Source organism: Aegilops tauschii, chromosome 2, assembly GCF_002575655.3.
Source record: "Aegilops tauschii subsp. strangulata cultivar AL8/78 chromosome 2, Aet v6.0, whole genome shotgun sequence".
Taxonomy (NCBI): Eukaryota; Viridiplantae; Streptophyta; class Magnoliopsida; order Poales; family Poaceae; genus Aegilops; species Aegilops tauschii.
In genome coordinates, this window is record NC_053036.3 from 112,967,685 (window position 1) to 112,982,231 (window position 14,547).

A 14,547-nucleotide genomic window follows, 5' to 3' on the forward strand; every position below is an offset into this window, starting at 1 on the left:
CAGCATTTTCTTCAGCACCATTTTCTTCAGGTGCATTAGCATGACGTTCTTCATGTTCTGGAATGATTTCTTCAACAGATTCTTCGGTAGGAATGACATCTTCAGTAGTCTTGAACTTGATAGTTTCCTCAGGTGACTGTTCATCTAACACAGAAGGTAAGTGCTCTCTTTGTGAGCCATTAGTTTCATCGAACCGCACATCTATAGTTTCAACAACTTTGTGATGAACGTTGTTGAAGACTCTGTAGGTGTGCGAGTCCTTTCCGTAACCAAGCATAAAACCTTCATGTGCTTTCGATGCAAATTTTGAGTTGTGATGGGGATCTCTAATCCAACATTTAGCACCGAAGACTTTGAAATAAATCACATTGGGTTTCTTGTCAGTGAGAAGTTCATAAGCAGTCTTCTTGAAGAATTTGTGAAGATATACCCTGTTGATGATGTGGCATGCAGTATCAATTGCCTCAATCCAGAAACGACGAGGCGTCTTGTATTCATCAAGCATAGTGCAAGCCATCTCAACAAGAGTCATGTTCTTGGGCTCCACGACGCCATTTTGCTGAGTATAAGGAGCAGATAACTCATGAGTAATATCAAGTTCATCAAGATAGTCATCAAGACTAGAATTCTTGAACTCAGTTCCATTGTCACTTCTGATGTGCATGATCTTCACACCAAAGTTGGTTGAAGCCCTCGAGGAAAATTGTTTGAAGACTTCCTGCACCTCATGTTTGTAAGTGACAATATGCATCCATGTGAAACGAGAGTAATCATCAACAATAACAAAGCCATATAGAGATGAATCATTTGTAACTGCTGAATAATGAGTAGGACCAAAGAGATCCATGTGAAGCAATTCAAATGGTCGAGTGGTAGTCATGATTGTCTTCGCGGGATGTTTGGCCATGGTCATCTTTCCAGCTTCGCAGGCTCCACACAAGTGATCCTTGAGGAATTTGACATTCTCAATGCCAATGACATGCTTCTTCTTAGCGAGCGTGTGCAAATTCCTCATGCCAGCATGACCAAGTCATCGATGCCATAGCCAGCCTTCTGAAGTTTTTGCAAGTAGACATACAGCTGGTTGAGGTCCTGTAGAGAAATCAACAATATACAAGTCTCCTCTCCTAAAGCCTTCGAAGACTTTGGAATTGTCAGCTTCCATGATCACAACACAACGATACTTGCCAAAGACAACAACCATATCGAGATCACAAAGCATTGAGACAGACATGAGGTTGTATCCTAAGGACTCGACAAGCATTACTTTGTCCATGTGTCGATCCTTTGAGATCGCAACCTTACCTAGACCCAATACCTGACTTTTGCCTTTGTCAGCGAAGATGATATGCTTCAGATGCAATGAGACAAGGGAACATCCATCAATAGATTCTTGTCACCAGTCATGTGATTTGTACATCCACTATCGAGGACCCACTCATTGGCTTTGGGTTGATCATCCTGCAGATGAATTAGTGCAGCTTACGTACTCATATACTTCATCAGTGAAGAATATGACATCAATTTCATCAAGCAATAGAATAGATAAAACAATATGAGGACGTGAGAAATGAAAGTTCATTTCTTCATGATTAGCCTACGTCCTTTCAGGCATTTTCAGGTCTCCAGCAAATTCTTCAGACGTTTAAGCACGTCTGGAGACCTGACCCTGCATAAGAGATTAGTTCTTTTTCTTCACCACCCACATCTGAAGGGGTGGCAAAGAGTTCATCATTCTGCGAGCTCCATATGAGAAAGGTGGCATAGAAGCCAGTCCACTTCGTTTCACATAAGAGGAGTTAGGGTAACCATATGAATAAGCAGAGAAATTCTTCGAGGACTTATGAACATAATGGTTAGAAGAATAATGCTCATATTCATAGCCCTTAGCTTTTCCCTGCGAAATAGAGGTGTTAGCACGATGATGTTCATATGAGGACTTTGATCCGTTCGAGGACTTATGAGGACTTCTTCACCCAGCATATCATCACTTTTGTCTAGCATGTTTTGAACCTTTTCAAAAGCCTTTTGTTGTTTGACACCAATCTTAGCAAGTTTAGAATAACTAGGCTTGAGGTTTTCATCAGATTCATCCTTACTTGATTCAGAAGAGGGATATTTGAGTACCTTGGCAACCTTTGCCATGAAGCAATAGGTTGGAGCGTAATCATCATCGCCTTCATCAGCCTTGTTGGTGAAGCCATTTTCTTCAGAGTTGAAGATGGACTTGCTGATGAACGCAGTAGCGAGAGCTAGGCTCGCCACACCAGATTCTGACTCCTCAGATGCCTCCTCTTCCTCATGTTCCTCGGATTCAGCCCCAGAGTCCATTTCCTTGCCAATGAATGCCCGAGCCTTCTTGGAGCTGCTCTTCTTGTGAGATGAAGACTTCGAGGATTTTGATGATGAAGACTTTGAAGACTTCTTCTTCTTTGCGTCATCAGAACTGTAATCCTTGTATTTCTTCTTCTTCGATTCCTTTTCCCACTGAGGACAATCTTGAATGTAGTGACCAGGTTTCTTGTATTTGTGGCATAGCCTCTTCTTGTAGTCACTAGATGAGGAATCATTGCTCCTTGAGGATTTTCTAAAACGACCACGTCTAGAGAACTTCTGGAATTTCTTCATGAGCAGTGCTAGCTCCTGGCTCAGTTCTTCAGGATCACTAAGGCTACTACCAGAATCTTCACCTTCAGATTCAGAGACAGCCTTGGCCTTCAGGGCACGTGATCTGCCATAGCTCGTACCATAGAGATCTCTCTTCTCAGCAAGTTGGAACTCATGAGTGTTTAGCCTCTCGAGGATATCAGCGGGGTCAAGTGACTTGTAATCTCCACGTTCTTGTATCATCAGTGCGAGAGTATCAAATGAAGAATCAAGCGATCTCAGCAATTTCTTCACCACCTCATGGTTATCAGTGGCACCAAGTGCTTGAAGCTCATTTGAGATGTCAGTGAGGCGATCGAAGGTTTGTTGAACATTTTCATTGTCGAGTCTTTTGAGGCGGTTGAAGAGAATGCGAAGAACGTCAACTCGAGAGTCATGTTGTGTTGAGTCTCCTTCATTGACCTTGGACAGCCTATCCCAGATAAGCTTAGCAGTTTCCAAAGCACTCACTCTTCCATACTGCCCTTTGCTCAGATGGCCACATATGATGTTCTTCGCTTGGGAATCGAGTTGCTTGAATCTCTTCACATCAACAGCATTCACAGAAGGTGTGACTGAGGGAACATCATTTTCCACAACATACCAGAGATCGTTATCAATTGCCTCAAGATGCAATCGCATCTTATTCTTCCAATAGGGGTAGTCCGTCCCATCGAAGGTAGGACACCCAGCAGAGACCTTGATCATACCCGCGGTCGACATAACTAAAACTCCAGGCGGTTAAACCAAAATCACACAGAACAAGGGAGTACCTTGCCCTGATACCAATTGCAAGTGTGTTATATCGACTAGAGGGGGATGAATAGGCGATTTTTATGAATTCTTCACTGAGGAATTTCAGGGTGAGGAAATTCCTAAGCGAAGAACTACTTGTAGTGGAATAAGTACTCAGATGTAAACGTAACTGAAAGGATCTAGATGACGACTAGAGGGGGGGGTGAATAGGTGTTTTAAAACTGTTACGGATTTGGCTTTATCCTAATGCGGAATTAAACTAAACGGACACCTTTCAAGCACAAATCCTAAATATGCTAGGCTCAACTAAGTGCACCAACAACCTATGCTAAACAAGATAGGCACTTAAGGAAACTAGCAAGCACAAACCATATCACAAGATATGGAAATGTAGGAACAACTAAGCAATTCAACTAGCACAAGATATATCAATATGAGCAAGTATGAATTGCGGTAAGTAAAGGGTGTGGGTAAGAGATAACCACAAGTGAGTCAGAGACGCGGATTTATCCCGAAGTTCACACTCGTGAGAGTGCTAATCTCCGTTAGAGCGGTGCCGAAGCCAAAGCTCCGGGGCGTCACCAAGTGACTCACCGTATTCTCCTTTTTGAGTCACCCCCAACGGATGAGCCTCAATTCACTCAGGGTTGGTCTTGAAGGCGACCACCACACCTTTACAAACTTCTCCGGAGCACACCACAAACAAGGAAGCTTCCGGAGGAACCTTGACCACTTAGGCCACTTCACACCCTTCCCTGGAGCACACCACAAAAGGAAGCTCCCGGGGGAACCTTGGCCACATAGGCCTCTTCACAATCTTCACAATGAATATCACCAAACCGTCTAGGAGGCCGAAACCTCCAAGAGTAATAAACTCACGGACTCTCACTCGAACTAATCGATGTGGGGAGCTCAAACCAATGCAACAAATGCAATGCAATGCCAAGCAACAAATGCTCAACACACTCTCTCAATCTCACAAGATGCACTTTTGAAAGTAGGAGATTGAGGAGAGGCGATGCAATGGATATGATCAACAAATGGCTCACAAATCCATCCACAAATCCCCCTTCACATAGAGGGGAGAAAGGGCTTTGGCAGAGGTGTAGAGAGGCTCAAAATGGTGTTTTGAAAGTGTAAAAATCAACCCCCAACCGGTGGGAGGAAAGGGCCCTTAAATAGCCAAACTCAGAAACTAGCCGTTGGGGCTCCAACGGGCATTTCCTGGGCACCCCGTGTGCACGGGGGTTTAGACCCCGTGCCCATGGTACAAGCCCCGTGCACATGGGGCCCCGTGCCCACGGGGGTCAAATACCCCGTGCACACGGAGTCCCCAGGACAGCCAGCAGCAGCCCACTAAAACGTTGATAACTTTGGCATACAGACTCCGAATTCGATGATCTTGGGCTCGTTTTGAAGCTATGGAAAAGCCCAAGGTCCTTAGATAGAGAACCACCCAAGATCAACAATAAAGAATGATGCAAGAAATGCAAAGGTTTGAGCTCTCTACATGCGACGTGATCAAGCTACTTGCCCGAGAGTCCCTCTTGATAGTACGGCTATCAAACCTATAATCCGGTCTCCCACCAAGCACTATGAGACCGGCAAAACTAGGAAAACCTAGCTAAGGTATACCTTTGCCTTGCACATTCAACTTGAGCTTGATGATGACTTTAATGCTTGCCTCAAGTTGGAATCCCTTTCTTGTCCACGACCACTTGGTGAAGATACTCGAATTGCTTCCTCATGATGCAATGAGGGAAGCCTTATCTCAAGCCCATCTTCACATGCACATTATCATGATGTGGACCGCAAGCTTCAAAGCATATAACCTCCGGCTTCTCATCTTGCACCTGGACTCCCCGAACTCGATGACCATCACCACTTGATGTCATCTCATCTTGCACTTGGACTCCTCGAATCCGATGACCATCACCACTTGATGTCATCCACACATAGGCTACACGAGATCTTTCCTTTTGATGCAAGCCTATGAGAAACACCTAACCCACATAGACATAACAAACATATAGCATGGGTTAGGTAACAAAGCACAATTCACAATTACTTACCATACCACTAGATCACTTGATCTCACGTGGTACGTTGTTTGTGCTTTGTGAGTTGACCACTTAGATATACTCTTCGAGCTTCATCTTGGTCAACCAACATCTTTACTTCAAGCTCCATCTTGGTTTCTTGAAAGCCACAATGAACTCTTCATTTTACTTCATTGCTTCAAGACAATATCACCAAAGACTCTTTCATGACCATATCAAGTTCCACTATGAATATCATCTTGGTCACCACTTGCCCTTCTAAAAACTCCATCCAAACTCTTGAGAGGCATAATGAATTCGTCACTCTAATTGCTTGCTTCAAGACTTGATCAACATGATCTTGTCTTGAGAGGCATAACTCGAATTCTTCTCTTTGATTATTCTCTCAAGCCTTGATCCTCAGAAGACCAACTTGAAACCTCGCTGGATATGGAATCTCGAGAGCCAACACCTAGGCCCCGTGTGCACAGGGTATCCAGAGAGTTGACACTCGACCCCGTGCGCACGGTATAAGCCCGTGTGCATGGGGTATCCAGAGAGGGATACCATGAGGACTTCTTCGGATGCTTTGATGGCAATCTTCACATAACAACCCAAAGAACTTCAAGCATCACTATGGAACATATCTTCATATAAGATCCAATGCACTTGATGCTCCATAGGAATTGTCATTTAATACCAAAGCTTAGAGCAAATATAACTTCATCTATATGGACTTCATCCTTGATTCCATCCAATATCCTTGAGGCATTATCTTCATATATATGGACTTCATCCTTGATTCCATCCAATATCCTTGAGGCACCATCTATGGACAAAACCTTCAAATATATCTCACTGAAAACATTAGTCCATAGAGATTGTCATTCAATTACCAAAACCACACTTAGGGGCTACATGCCCTTTCAATCTCCCCCATTTTGGTAATTGATGACAATCTCAACAAGAGGGTTTATATAATGAATTTAAAACAAGTATGCAATCTATCCGAGAATAAATTGAATACTTGAGGTGGTTTTGATAGCCTCAAATATCACAAAGATAGTTGATGTTATCAAAACCGGTTGTACTAGCATCGAACTACTACACAAGAATTTGATGCTAGTAGAACCATACTATATAGAGCAAACTCCCCCACAATATATGCATGGAAGAACTTGGTGGAGTTTCCTCTATATACACATCCATGCAACAACCAAAACAAATGTAGATATGCATCACTGCAGGAAACAGCTATTTTGCCGTCTGCCACGGCGGACGGCAAAGGCACGAACGGCGGACGACAAAGGCCTTTGCCGTCAGCCGCGGACGGCAAAAGGCTCTGGCAAAGTAGGCTACGGTAAACAGCTACTTTGCCGTCTGCTTCCTGGCGGCTGACGGCAAAGCCCCTTTGCCGTCTGCAGCGGACGACAAAGAGAGCGGACGGCAAAAATTGTGCTCTCAGTCCGTTAAGTGGCTAACGGCAGGCCTTTGCCGTCCGCCAGTGGACGGCAAATTTTCTAGTGCCTTTGCCGTCCGCTAGCGGACGGCAAACTTTCTAGTGTCTTTGCCGTCCGCCGTATGATGTCATATACACGTCACCACATGGCAGGCCTTTGCCGTCCGCCGCTGACGGCAAACTCTTTTACTCTTTGCCGTCTGCCACTGTAGGCAAATTGACCAAATTGGTCAGCTCCCAGGAAGCACAGCTGGATGCCACGTGGCCTCTTTGCCGTCCGCGGCAGACGGCAAAGAGCCCGTTGCCGTCGGTGGCAGACGGCAAAGAGCCTGCATATTGGCTCTTTTTTTTTGTTTTTTATTAAATCCAACAATTTTCTTCACAAATATATATGACATATACAGATATATTTCACAGCAAGCATATAAGATATATATGATATATATGACATAGTTCCATCGCATAGATATCCAACATGCAGAGTTCCATCATACATAGTTCCATCACATATGTTCCATCCAACTACCAAGTTCCATCATACATAGCATAGTTCATCCAACTACCAAGATACATGCATAGTTCAACGATACAAAAGAAACAGAGAAAGGGATAAGGAGCACTCCATCTATGCAAGCTTTCGTCAAGTGAATGAAATCTGCAAAATGAAAAATAAGTAAGTTAGAAATAGGTGACTAGAACAAGAAGAAGACTAGAACAAGAAGAGTATGTCATTTATGGGCTAACTTGCGTGAAATGGATCATATATGAGCTAACTAAGTTGAAATGGGTCGTTTATGAGCTAACTAAGGTCAAATGGATTGTTTTTTAGGTAACTAAGGTGAAATGGATCGTTTTTAGCTCACTTAGGTCAAATGGATCATTTATGAGCTAACTTAGTTGAAATGGATCGTTTTTGAGCTTACTTTGTTGAAATGGATCATTTATGAGCTAATTTAGTTGAAATGGATCTTTTTGAGCTAACTTTGTTGAAATGGATCATTTATGAGCTAATTTAGTTGAAATGGATCTTTTTGAGCTAACTTAGGTGAAATGGATCATTTAAGAGCTAATTTAGGTGAAATGGATCGTTTTTAGCTCACTTAGGTCAAATGGATCATTTATGAGCTAAATTAGTTGAAATGGATCGTTTATGAGATAACCTAGGTAAGATGGGTCATTTTGGAGTTAACCTACGTGAAATGGGCCATTTTAAAGCTAACGTAGGTAAAATGGATCATTTAGGAGCTAATCTAGGTAAAATGGGTCATTTTTGAGCTAACTTGGATGAACTGCATCATTTATAAGCTAACCTAGGTAAAATGGGTCATTTTGGAGGAAAAGAAGCTAACTCTAGGTCATTATGGTAAGCATATTGGAGGAAATAAAGCTAAGTCTAGGTCTTTATGCATTTGTTAAGCAAAACAGTAGAGAAACTTACCGTGATCAGGGAGGTGTAGGAGCGGGGTGGCTAGTGCCGCTGCCTGGAGAAGGATTGTGCGATGCGTTTCTGGAGTTAAGCTGCACCAAAGATCATTTCCAATGTCTCGTTAGCATTATGACACTCAAATGTTAAGACTAGCAAGTAATGTCCATTCAAATTAAACTCACCGTGCTCCCAGGAGCAATCACTGGCATCGGCGGAGCGGGCTGACTGGACTTCTCGCACACAGACTGCACATTTGGTTTTCACAACAGAGTCATACTAGTTAGTAATGAGACTCAAATGTTAAGACTAGCAAGTAATCTGCAGAAGAAACTTACCACAAGGAGCTCGTACATGGCCCTTGCCTGCATGTCATTCCGTGCCCTCTCCTCCTCCATCATCTTTCTCGTCCTCTCCTCCATCTCCCGCTGCCTCTCCGCCGCCTCCGCCAGAAGTTTCTCCGTTCTATCTCTCTCAGTCTGTATAGCAGCCTGCAACACCACTCACATGACCATTTGTAATCATTGATGGAAGCGCACACAATGTAATGGAGAAAGATAACTGAGTACGTATTACTAACCTTGATGGCGAGTTGCACTGGCCGTTCACGAGGCCTTATCTCAGGAGCGGAGCTCGACTGGCGCGCCTTGATCTCCGGGAGAGTGCTAGGACAATGGATAAGTCCATCTCCAATGGCTATGGAGCCATGGGACCTCCCGCCACCAGATATCATCACCAGCTATGGATCAATGGGACCCTGGCTCGGGTTAAAGTCCTCCCCTTTCCTCGCCTTCCCCTCATCTCTATATCTCACGAGCTTGTTGTGGGAGGAGATGTTGGTGAAGTTGTTTGCGTCATCGAGGTCAGACTGAGAGAAAGCCTTGACTTTCTTGAAAGAGGCAGTGTGGTCCATGGCATACAGGTCGTACACCTCTGGCACCTTATCCGCCTTATTGTAGCGTGCCTGAAAGAGAGAAACAATGGAAATTAGTAATTAAAGGGCTCAAGCTAGCATGATGAATGAATTGCATGAATCATGAAGCAAACCACATACCCAGTTGCGCCCGAACTGATATAAGTTGGAGCTGCCTTGATGGTGTGGCACACCTTCCATTTGGGCACGTTTGTCCTTGGCCTCGTTGTGGAGGGCTAGCCATTCTTTTGAGCACCACTCATCGACCAACACCTCCCAACAATCCATCCGATCCGCACACCATCTCGGAGGCGCCTAAGTTAGCAAATAGAAACTTGAGCGCTACGGCTAAGAATTACTAAATGAAGGAACTTAAGTAGAAGGCCTTAAGAATTACCTTCATGTACTGCTCCTTACTCAGGAACTTATCGCGGCACGCTGGCTTGGTCTTCTTGATACCACGCAAGGCGTATTAGTCTCGAACAGCCTGCACCCGAGCCTCGTGCCGTAAGTTCTGGAGTAGGCGCTTGCAGACGTTCTCGATAACATGTGCCGCGTCCTCCTCGTATCCCTCCTCACACCTGTAGAATGTCTGCAATCAAATGAGACAATATTGATTAGTACAATTAATAACTAGCTAGTTGAATATTTTTAAATGTGTAAAGGAGAAATTACCCAGAACTTTCTGATCACCATGTCTGCCCTCGTGTCGCACACGACACCGTCGATAATCTCATCCGGCGGGGCCGGGGCAGCCACGTAGTGCTCCCAGCTCAATCCAAGCTCTGGAAGCCTACCCTCACCAGGCAATGTGACAAACCCCGGGAAGTTTTGCCGGCAAAGAACTCCAAGGACGGAGTTGGGCCGGCGGACACTATGATGGTGGTCCCAACCCCTGCAGCATGACAAGGCCAACGCATTAGTTATTTGAAGAAACGTGAATGCAGAAGGTACAAAAATATTAAATGCACTTACGTACCTCTCCCCATCAGGGAAAATCAACCACCTCTGCTCGCGGGTCGCCGGCACGGACGGGAGCCGTGTAGCACCACGCTGGTAGACGGTGCCCCCCTCCTCCTCAAGATCAGTCGGCTCCCCGCCATCATCAGCATGGCCACTCGGCTCCTCGGGCTGATCCGGCCAGGTACCCCATCCGGACATGTGCTCCTCCGGGGTCTCGTGGGCCGAACTCTCATGGGCCGAAGGCCAGTCGACCCGAGGCTCGTGGGCCCAAGACCCGTGGACCGGAGGCTCGTGGACCGGAGTCCGTGTAGCCTCCTCCTCGGACGAGTCCACCCTAGCAGTCACGTGCTCGGGTGAAACAGCTGGGGGTGGCGGCGAGGAAGGCGCCGTAGCAGTCACCCTACCTCCTCTCCCGCGACCACGTGCCCCACCTCCTCTCTTCCTACCTCGTCCCCTGCTGGGCACCGCGGTCGACGAAGAAGGGCCCGACAGTGTGGACATACTGTCCAGCAACGCTCGGCGGAGAGGTGCGTCTAGAATCGAAGACCTCAGACCACGCGCCGACGAAGAAGGGGCCTTGGCGCGCTCCCGACCAGCGCCCACCATCTTTCAACACCTGCCATGACAAACAGTAAACGAAATTAGTACAACATAAAAAAAAGACCGACATGAATAATAATATGTGTATCACTTAAGTGTATCATCATCAAGTACAACATTAAAAAATTTAATACCTGACACTACTAATAATCTCGATTAGTATCATCAATAAATGCATAATCATCATCATCACTATAATCAATGACGGGCTCATAGGGTTCAGTGGCATCAACATGTGGAAGGCCACCTTGACGTAATCAGTCAAGCAATGACAGGTCATCCGCAGCAGTAACCTCTTCTTGTTCCGGCTCTTCTTGTTCCTCCTCTGGGGTGATGTCGGATTCACTGTCGCTGTCTACTTCAATGTTTTGGGGTGAAGTATAGCGGTTCTTGAAACGCTTTTTGGAAAGACGTGTCTCTTGGAAGAATTCTCCTTCATATGTGTCTGGGTTAATGTGAGGTTCATAATCCTCTTCCTTTGGGGGAGATAGTCTAGCACGTGGCGGCACTTCATAAACGACATCCCAACCTTTCAGATTTGGATTAGTTTGGCAGGCCCATGGTAGATAGAATACTTGGGTCGCCTGTTGAGCCGTAATATAGACATCAGGAACATCTAAATGGGTGCTTTGGTTGATTTCAACTAGCCCTATATGTTCATGAGTCCTTCTAGTCTCCTTCGGCTGAAACCAATAACATTTGAAGACTACGACATTCGGTGGGTTTTCACCATAGAATAGAAGTTCATAAATTGCTTCAACTCTCCCATAATACTCGGTACCTCCTTCGCCGATAGCAGATACACAACAATTTGTAGACTTTCGGTCGGCCATAGATAGCTCTTTGCCATAGGTACGAAAGCGATACCCGTTGATGTCGTATTTGTCAAATGAACGGACCTTATAGTCAAAACCATTAGCGACTTGTCTCAATTCGCCGTCCATAGACTTTGAATTAGCCTACAGGTTTAATATGAAAGGATTGTTGCATTACGCACAAATTAGCGAATGAAACCGGGATAGCCGCCTACAAATTAGCCTACAAGTCTAATAGAAATTACCGTTTGTTTGAACCAAGAGATGAAACCGGGATAGCCGCCTCCTTGCTTTGCGAGAAGCTCATACTCTTCGACAGAATAATTTTGGATCACCGCTCCATACGAGAATAAGGCGACGTATCGACTGTATGAAATATCCAGGAATGAGAGCAGTTCAAAGGAAATAGAAGTTGCAAAATTATGTACCGAGAACTTACTCGATGTACGGCCGCACTTCTATCAGGTTGTTGAAGATATACAACGAAATGGTCCGCCATTGTTCGTTATCCAAAGATACTGGATTTGAAACACTGGCTGGTGCGAGATTCCCTTTGAATAGGCTGAGGTTGGATCCACCCTTTTTAGGGTCGTCATCATTGTACCGAGGCTTCGGATTATGCAAATGACGATTTTTGGCTTCGTAGTGTGCTGTCACGAAGTTTGCCGCCTCCTCAGTGATGAATGCCTCAGCCATCGATGCTTCAATTCTACGTTTATTTTTACATTTTTGTCGAAGCGTCTTCTGCATCCTCTCAGTTGGGTAGCACCAACGATTTTGCACGGGCCCCCAATCTTGCCTCGGTCGGGAGATGCAAAATCAAATGTTGCATTGGATTAAACAAGCCCGGTGGAAAGATCTTCTCTAACTTGCAGATCAACTCCGGCGCCAACTCTTCCATTTCTTCTAGCACGCCAGGCGATAGTTCTTTCGCACAAAGAACACGGAAGAAATAGCTGAGTTCTGCCAGTACTAGCCATTCATCCTCAGGGATGAAGCCACGCAACATCACCGGCATTACCCGCTCAATCCATATGTGCCAATCATGACTCTTGAGACCAAATATCTTCAATTTATCAAGACTGGCTCCCCTCTGTAGATTCGCTGCATACCCATCGGGGAACATCAACTGCATTTTCACCCATAAGATAATTTCCCTCATAGCTGGCCTTCCAAGATTGAACCATGCCTTTGGCTTCGTCCAGTTCTGCTTTCCTTTCGGTTCTTTCATGTTTTGTAACGGCCTATCACATAGCGCCTCCAGATCGACTCTAGCCTTAGTATTATCCTTTGACTTCCCATCTATGCCGAACAATATACCAAAAAGTGCCTCGGCGATATTCTTCTCAGTGTGCATCACGTCGATGTTGTGTGGGCAAAGGAGGTCTTTGAAGTAAGGCAGATCCCATAAGCATGTTTTGTACATCCACGCACGATCACTCATCTTGACTTTCAGAGCTACTAGACACACAACAAATATATATATATATATATATATATATATATATATATATATAATTCAGCATGTATATATTCATCAGTTGATCTACTTTGTCAATTTTATTACGTCCATGCAACCTACACTCTAATAGGTAATGATAGGTCCTAATCCCACCCGAGTATGTTTAGATTGGGTTCATTTTCCCATGCTATGCTCCGGATCCTACGCAAAATTTCGGCAGCACCTCCCCGCTGTTCTCCTGATACATGTCTCTGCAATAAACAGAGAGGATGTGTACCCGGAGAACAACAGGGGAGGCACTGACGAAATTTATGCGTCGGATCCGGAGCAAAGCATATGGGAAAACGAACCCATTCTAAACATACTCGGGCTGTCCATGGATAGCGTTGGACAATTCGAAAGAATCAAGGTTATAAATATGCAAATGCATGCATATTTATAACTATGACGCTTTTGAACGGGAGACACATATTGGTTACGCATACTGATGATTCAAGACACACATATATAGCTAGCTATCAATTTTCATCGGAATAGATCAAATAATTAATGGGGGAGGAGGACATGTCATTTGTGCTCACCCACGAACGAAGGGGCAGAGCTCGTCAAACGCACGGCGAGGTCGTCGAACACCAAACCTCGCAGCGATGAAACAACTGCACATTTAAAACTACCCGATCAACACAATTATATATGATGTTTTTCATAACAAAATCGAAAAATATATGACCTAACTAATAATTCACAAATATATGACCCCGTCGGCCTCTGGAAGGCCAAAGAACACCTTTTCGGGAGGTGTCGGGGGTCGGGGTGTCGTGTCGGTGTCGGGGTGCCGTGTCGGGGTCGGGGTCTCGGGGTCGGGGTGTCGGGTCGGGGTGCCGTGTCGGTGTCGAGGTCGGGGTGTCGGGTCAGGCTCGGGGTCGGGGTGTCGGGGTCGGGGTCGGGGTTGGGGTGTCGGGGTTGGGGTGTCGGGGGTGTCGTGTCGGGGGTCGGGGTGTCGTCTCGGTGTCGGGGTGCCGTGTCGGGGTCGGGGTGCTGTTTCGGGGTCGGGGGGTCGGGGTGCTGTTTCGGGGTCGGGGGGTCGGGGTGTCTTGTTGGGGTCAGGGGGTTAGGGGGTCGGGTGTCGGGGTGGAGTTGGGGTCGGGTGTCGGGGTGTGGTGTCGGGGTTGGGGGGTCAGGGGGTCAGGGGTGTCGGGTCGGGGTCAGGGGGTTAGGGGGTCGGGTGTCGGGGTTCTCCTTCTCCTTCTCCTTCTCCTTCTCCTTCTCCTTCTCCTTCTCCTCCTCCTCCTCCTCCTCCTCCTCTTCTTCTTCTTCTTCCCCCTTCTACTTATTCTACTTTTCGTCTTCTTTTTTCATCTTTTTTCACTTCCTTATATTATGACTATTTAACTAAAACCTAACACTAGTCTAATATAATCCAATCTAATTAATCTAATCTAGCTAACTATATAACCTAAACCTAAACTAA